The following is an 8,012-nucleotide window of genomic DNA, read 5'->3' on the forward strand; positions in this document are numbered from 1 at the left end:
ATTTATGAGTATCATGACAGAAATTTCAACTCATTTTGACTTAATTCCTCTAAATGAGAGCAATTTTGAAAACTCTCGCCCATGGGAGAAAGACAGTTTGGCCCATGGGCGAGAATATTTGCCTTCACTCAAAATACATCTTTTCCTGTGGCTTGGAGGTGTAAATGAATTAGGATATATTTATGAGTATCATGGCACAAAATCCAACTCATTATGACTTAATTCTGCTAATTGAGACCGATTTTCAAAAACATATCGCCCATGGGCGAAAAACATTGGGCCCATGAGCGAGAATATTTCCTTTTCACTCCAAATACATCTTTTCTAATGTTTTGGAGGATGTAAATGAAATAAAGTGCCATTATGAGTATCATGACACAAAATTCAACTGATTTTGACTTACTTTTGCGAGTTCAGGAAGATTTTTAAAAATATGCCAGAATAATTACTTTTACTCAAAATACATCGTTTCCTGTGTTTTGGAGGTTGTAAATGAATGAGGATACATTTGTAAGTATCATGACACAAAATTCAACTCATTTTGACTTAATTCTGCTAATTTGTAACAAGTACAAGAATCTGGACTTCCACTTAAATTTTCATAGTTTTTTTTATTGTCTTGGGGGTTGAAAATATATGAATGAAAGTGTGTTTATAAATATTATGACCAAAAAAATGAAATCATTCCGGTCTTAATTCGACTAATCTCGCTCGTGGACGAAAATATTTTCGTTTGCTTGTTTTCTTTCTTTGCAAACATGTGGTTTAAAAATAGATGAAATTCTAATGACAATTCAGTTTAATTTCGCGAGTTTAGTTTTATGCAATATCCCAGCAATATGGCGGCGGTTTCTAGATAGTCGAGTTTGGATCAGACAATCCAGTGATCAACAGCATGAGCATCTACCTGCACAATTGGGAACTGATGACATGTGTCAGCAAAAGTCAGCGAGCCTGACCACCCCATCCCGTTAGTCACCTCTTACGACACGCATAGTCGCCTTTTATGGCAAGCATGGGCTGTTGAAGCTCTTTACTTCCAGCAACATATACAGTACACTTAGAATACTAAACCTTGAGATTCTTTTGAATTTAGGTATTCAACCTATATCTATGAAGTTGAAGTTATTTGTGAAAGCCCTAATCAAGAGTGACCAAACTCCAGTGACTATGCTGGGACACATTAATAAACGGTGTTGTGAGATCTTTAAACTGTATTGAAATATGTCTTGTCAATTCCACTGACATTCGCCAAATGTACCTACCTAGTAGTTTTAAGTGTACCTACCCAGTTTAGCATGTTTCGTTTTAATAGTGTGGTCTCCATTTTTAGTAATTCCCGTTTGCCAGTCCCGGCTTTTCTTCGTCCGAGGTTTTATGGGGTATTCTCCTATTTGTCAGACCAGAAATTATCTACAACAGGGGTAGGTCACTTGCTTGTTTTCTTTACCATTTGTACTAATTAGTATGCGCCTCCTCATGCTCCAATGCACACGGTGACCTGATTCGTCTCCATCGCAACTTAGGCTGCGTTTAACAGTACTTCAGCTAGTTTACTGTATCAGTCGAAATCTTACAATGAATGAATGAATGAATGAACGAATGAATAGCAAGAAGTATATGTGAATGAATGAAAGAAATGATAAAAGAAAGAAGTACATATGTGAATGAATGAGAAAGATATAATAAAAGAAAGAAGTACATATGTGAATGAATGAAAGAATAAATGATACACCACGGCCATCCCTTCCAAAAGAACGCAAAACTATCGTTAGATCACATGTGTTAACATCAGCTTGTTATTGTCTCCCTGGTCAGACGTAACAATTGTCAGACAGGCTAAAACAACAAACTATCTGGTTGACTGCACAGCTGCCTGTTGACGTAGTATACCCGTATCACCTACTTTTCCTGCGTAACCTTCATCTACATCACCACCCTTAATATATTGAGCAGAGAGCACAGAAGGCCCTATAGCTGCAACCACTGAACCGTGGCGTCTCTCTGCTCCCAAGTTCCCAAGTGGGGGTGTCCTTTCCTACCTATTCCATTAATCTTAAAACATCTAACAAGTTCAACGCATGCTTTGCTAAATAAATCGTACATAAACATGTAAAATATTTTGCTTTGATTCTGTAACTACCCACATTATGACATTGAGACCAGTTTGATTTATCGAGTAAAATACGATTGAATAGTTTTGAGTTTGAATCTTGCCACTTTAGCGCTCTATCTTTTTAAATGATGCATGCATGCTAATATTTAGGTGGTTTTTAGTATTCCATCTATTTGTTTAAATTAATTGATTTGTCTGTTTTTGCTTTGTTTGGTTTTTTTATTGCTAGTGGCCTAGCGAGTGAGTCTGCTTTGGTACCTGTAAATTTATTCGGACGTTTGACGAGCGGGACGTAAACAAGAACATATATGGAGCCCCTGCATCAGTACTTATTAAAGTGTTTGAAACATTATTCTAGACCAGTATTTGTACACAACTGATGAAATGTACCTGAAAGATCAAGGTTAATAAGAACGTACAGGGCACATTTCTCCTACCCCATTTAAGAATGTCCATTTCTGATTGGTTCACGTGGCCTTGCGAGGGATAATAGATCATTAAGTTTTACCCCGCCACGTGGGAAAAGCCTGCATCCTCGGCAGTCAGTGAACTGTAAAGCAGTGGTTCGAATCGAGTATAGTTAGTACCATCTTAATATAATACATGGTTCCAGCTTGTTTTGATGCTCTATTTACAGAAAGTGATATTTAAACATTCGTTATGGTAAATACGGTGTAGCAATGTGATGAAGAGTATGCGGGTTTTCTTCATCCCATTTCATCCACCGATGAGAATGGTGGTATCCTCTTTTGGTTCACACCCGGATTGTCGAAAAGCAGTGGAGTGTGACAGTGCTCAACACTGTTCTAATGACACCCGGAGCGTCGACTGCCTTGGAGAACTTGTGCCCGAGAATAGCAGAAGACTCGTCTCTACGTTAATTAACGAGCTAAAACACACACACAAAGACATCGGTGAAAGAATGAGCTGTGGAACCAATTCCTGAAAGATAGTCGTCGCACGAACAGTAGTCGAGAAAGTTGGCGTCATCGTGAATCGAGGGTCTGTGAGCATTGTAAACAGCATATTGTGACACAGTGGCCACAATAAAGAATAAAGAAGAACTTGACAGAAGGCTTCAGCGTCTCAACGAGCAGCTACAAAGACAAGAGATTTCCGTAATGAGCTGTGCTCATCAGACCGTCTGCCTCGCTCATAGTGACCACATTACTGTACTTTATAACGTATTTGGTTTTCCTTCATGTCCGGAACGTCGAACGCCATAGTGTTGACACCTGATTATCTCCTCACGTAATACCCGAAACATCGAATTTACAAAAATTTCAATTCAATTTTAGACAGCCCAGGCAAGTCGTTTGTTTAAGGAGTAAGAGGATTAGGAGACATGGTCGACTAGATTTCTTTGTTTAATTAATCCCACACGGCCTTCACCAATAGAGGGAATGATTTCTGTTCAGTTATGACATTGCTGTTCTCCATATGTCTCCATTTTCTCCACACATCTCCATGTTGTTTTATATTTGTGTGTTTTGGAACTCTGATTGGGACTGGAGAACAAGCTTTACAGTACCTCACCCATACAGCATATAATACAAAATATAAATGAAGCATGTGTCGTCATCCATATGAACTATCATATAATAACATAGGCATACATATCATTATATAAAATACAACTATCACATAAGTAAACATGAAAAATAGAGTTATGGTTTGTTGTGTCTGACTAGCTCTTTGTAGAAACACTGAACATTTGTGAGAAGGTTTTTGACAAGTTAATTAGTTTCCTGTTAAAAAATTAAAAATCAAGCTTTGTGTTTTATGATAAAATCGTAGACGGATTCAACTATTGTCTGGTTTTCACAGTGAATAAGTTCTTTTCCGTTCACCGAAGTCATCATAGACCACAGTGAGAAAAGGTCGATCTTCAAGCAGTAAGGAAGACCATGATAGCGTATGGAGTACGTGTGTAGTGGTCATCTCCTCCGTTACCCCCTCCCCCGAATCCACACCCCACCAGGGCGTGTAGGACTTGTCTCGGTGGATAAAAAGGGACTCCTATAGCCCCATATATCCCTAATCACAATGCTATAATTTGTCGTGTTTGTGTATCCGGTTTTGTGTATTCTGTAATATTGTATAGTACTGGTGAAGTGTTAATCAAAGCAATATTTTACTTGCTAAACGAACCACGTTCTTTGAGAATCAAAATATGTTTTAAGTACATTTCCAAAATTGAAATGCAGCATGCACACAATAACTAAATTGGAAGGAATATCGTGCCGGACAAGGTTTTCCAGAGCACATGCATATAAATGTCAATGTCTTTCAAACACTAATATGTGCAGGTCTTGCAAAAGGACAAAGCAGGTATGCTTGACAAAGTTCTTGCAAAGGAGGTTTATACACAACACCAAAACCAACTGGTCAGCTCGACGCCTTATAAAACAATCAATTCGAGATTTCCTTTGAATGTGAGATATTTGGCTGCGCGTCTTGCGCAATCAGTCTTTTTCATCCATATACACTCACGAACACCTGTTCATTTCAAAGCTGGTGTCCCCTAATGACCTAATGTGATCCATAGATGAATTTTGTATATGACAAGTAAAATACACTTGAAAGCGGCAGCTGTTTTACTCCAATAAACAAACCAGCGGACGAGACATGACTTTCGGTGCAAATTGTCGTAGGCGCTTTGCGGAAATTACGTAAGTGAACGCGGAAGAAACAGAAAGCGTCATCGTTCCGCTCTGTTTCCATTGTCTTTGCGAGTTATGCTGAGATATTCAACAAACTGAGATAAAAGTCAAAATGATGAAAAAGTGGAAATCAGTGTGTGGATTAGAACTTGAAAATCACTCATGAAGTCTTTGACAAAGTAATATCTGTTCAGGTCATGATCATTTGGAAAAAAACACGAAAGTTCTATGGATATACAACTTCTTATAAGGTAATCAGCATTTCGGCGTAGCTGTTAAACTCGCTATCAAGAAAGGGATATCTTACAGGTAGTCCTGTAAGTTAAACCTTTGTTTTAGGTCGAGGTCAAAATCGTTTGGTGTAGTGACAACGGTGTTGTTTTATGGGATTAGACACGGATTTTCTATAAAAAAAGTAAAATGTGTGTCCTCAGAAAACGAAATAAGACACGTGTACCAGAATGTAAGTGAATCGATGTTAGCGAGTTCAATCAGTGACTTCAGTTAATAAAATGGGCTTTCAGTTCACTCCTTCCATTAGTAATGAGTTATTTAGTTTCTTGATAAAATTGCTTGCAAGGTGAATGTTGAAAATGACAGTTTTCAGGATCATTTTAACAACGTCAGTTATGGCAAATGCGCTGCTATGCTATGTCCTACTTATTTTACGGGAAGATACCTTTGTGTAAACAGCTATATGTTCATTTTGAGAACTGGTAAAAAGGGAGAATATATCTCGTGAAAATGAATTTTGAAAGACTGCAGATCAACAGTTCTAGTTGTCTCAACAACATAATTTCTAAAATACTTAGAGACCACAATCACGAAAGCCAAAGTAAATCTTTTCGAGTGTAGCAAAAATAGTGAAAATGTATTTAAAAAATAGAAAAGTAAACGCAAAGTCAATCTTGATTACATTACGTATTCCTCATAGCCCGATATAATGATTACACATTAATAGTATGGATACGGTAATCTGTAGTTTAAACTAATCTCCTCAAGTAATCGGGACTGGATTGGCAAGCATAAACATACATATCAATGCCGCTCCATACCAATAATATAATTACATAACATACATGATAACAACACTTCATGTTCCGCTCGTCAAACGTCAGAATAAATTTACAGTTATCAAAGCAGACTAACAGGCCCACTAGCAGTAAAAAACAAAACAAAACAAAACAAAAACAAATAAATTAATAAATCCAAATGAATAGATGGAATACTAAAAACCACCAAAATATGCACGCCCCCTTTAAAAGGGCAGAGTGCAAAAGTGGCAAACCGGTAAAATATGCCAAGATTCAAACTCAAAACTATACAATCGTATTTTACTCGATAAATCAGAATGGTCTCAATGTCATAATGTGGGTAGTTACAGAATCGAAGCAAAATATTGTACACATATGTATCATGAAATAATAATTTATCAACTGAATAATACATAAAAAATACTCTTATGATATGTATAACATCACATTTGAGTAAAAAAATGCATGCGTTGAGCTTGTTAGATGTTTTAAAGATTAATGGAATAGGTAGGAAAGGACACCCCCACTTGGGAACTTGGGAGCAGAGAGACGCCACGGTTCAGTGGTTGCAGCTCTAGGGCCCTCTGTGCTCTCTGCACAATATATTAAGGGTGGTGATGTAGATGAAGGTTACGCAGGAAAAGTAGGTGATACGGGTATACTACGTCAACAGGCAGCTGTGCAGTCAACCAGATAGTTTGTTGTTTTAGCCTGTCTGACAATTGTTACGTCTGACCAGGGAGACAATAACAAGCTGATGTTAACACATGTGATCTAACAATAGTTGCTCTTTAGCATGTTTTTATTCTTTCATTCATTCACATATGTACTTCTTTCTTTTATTATATCTTTCTCATTCATTCACATATGTACTTCTTTCTTTTATCATTTCTTTCATTCATTCACATATACTTCTTGCTCTTCATTCATTCATTCATTCATTGTAAGATTTCGACTGATACAGTAAACTGGCTGAAGTACTGTTAAACGCAGCCTAAGTTGCGATGGAGACGAATCAGGTCACCGTGTGCATTGGAGCATGAGGAGGCGCATACTAATTAGTAAAAATAGTAAAGAAAACAAGCAAGTGACCTACCCCTGTTGTAGATTATTTCTAGTCTGACAAATAGGAGAATACCCCATAAAACCTCGGACGAAGAAAAGCCGGGACTGGCAAACGGGAATTACTAAAAATGGAGACCACACTATTAAAACGAAACATGCTAAACTGGGTAGGTACACTTAAAACTACTAGGTAGGTACATTTGGCGAATGTCAGTGGAATTGACAAGACATATTTCAATACAGTTTAAAGATCTCACAACACCGTTTATTAATGTGTCCCAGCATAGTCACTGGAGTTTGGTCACTCTTGATTAGGGCTTTCACAAATAACTTCAACTTCATAGATATAGGTTGAATTTTGTTATATTTATAGAATACCTAAATTCAAAAGAATCTCAAGGCTTAGTATTCTAAGTGTACTGTATATGTTGCTGGAAGTAAAGCTCTGTGTTCGGGACCCGTGAAGATCTGGAGTAGAAGAGGGCTTCAACAACCCATGCTTGCCATAAAAGGCGACTATGCTTGTCGTAAGAGGTGACTAACGGGATGGGGTGGTCAGGCTCGCTGACTTTTGCTGACACATGTCATCAGTTCCCAATTGTGCAGGTAGATGCTCATGCTGTTGATCACTGGATTGTCTGATCCAAACTCGACTATCTAGAAACCGCCGCCATATTGCTGGGATATTGCATAAAACTAAACTCACGAAATTAAACTGAATTGTCATTAGAATTTCATCTATTTTTAAATCACATGTTTGCAAAATAAAGAAAACGAGCAAACGAAAATATTTTCGTCCACGAGCGAGATTAGTCGAATTAAGACCGGAACGATTTCATTTTTTTTTGTCATGATATTTATAAACACACTTTCATTCATATATTTTCAACCCCCAAGACAATAAAAAAAAACTATGAAAATTTAAGTGGAAGTCCAGATTCTTGTACTTGTTACAAATTAGCAGAATTAAGTCAAAATGAGTTGAATTTTGTGTCATGATACTTACAAATATATCCTCATTCATTTACAACCTCCAAAACACAGGAAACGATGTATTTTGAGTAAAAGTAATTATTCTGGCATATTTTTAAAAAATCTTCCTGAACTCGCAAAAGTAAGTCAAAATCAGTTGAA

Source organism: Haliotis asinina, chromosome 15, assembly GCF_037392515.1.
Source record: "Haliotis asinina isolate JCU_RB_2024 chromosome 15, JCU_Hal_asi_v2, whole genome shotgun sequence".
In the NCBI taxonomy this organism is placed as follows: Eukaryota; Metazoa; Mollusca; class Gastropoda; order Lepetellida; family Haliotidae; genus Haliotis; species Haliotis asinina.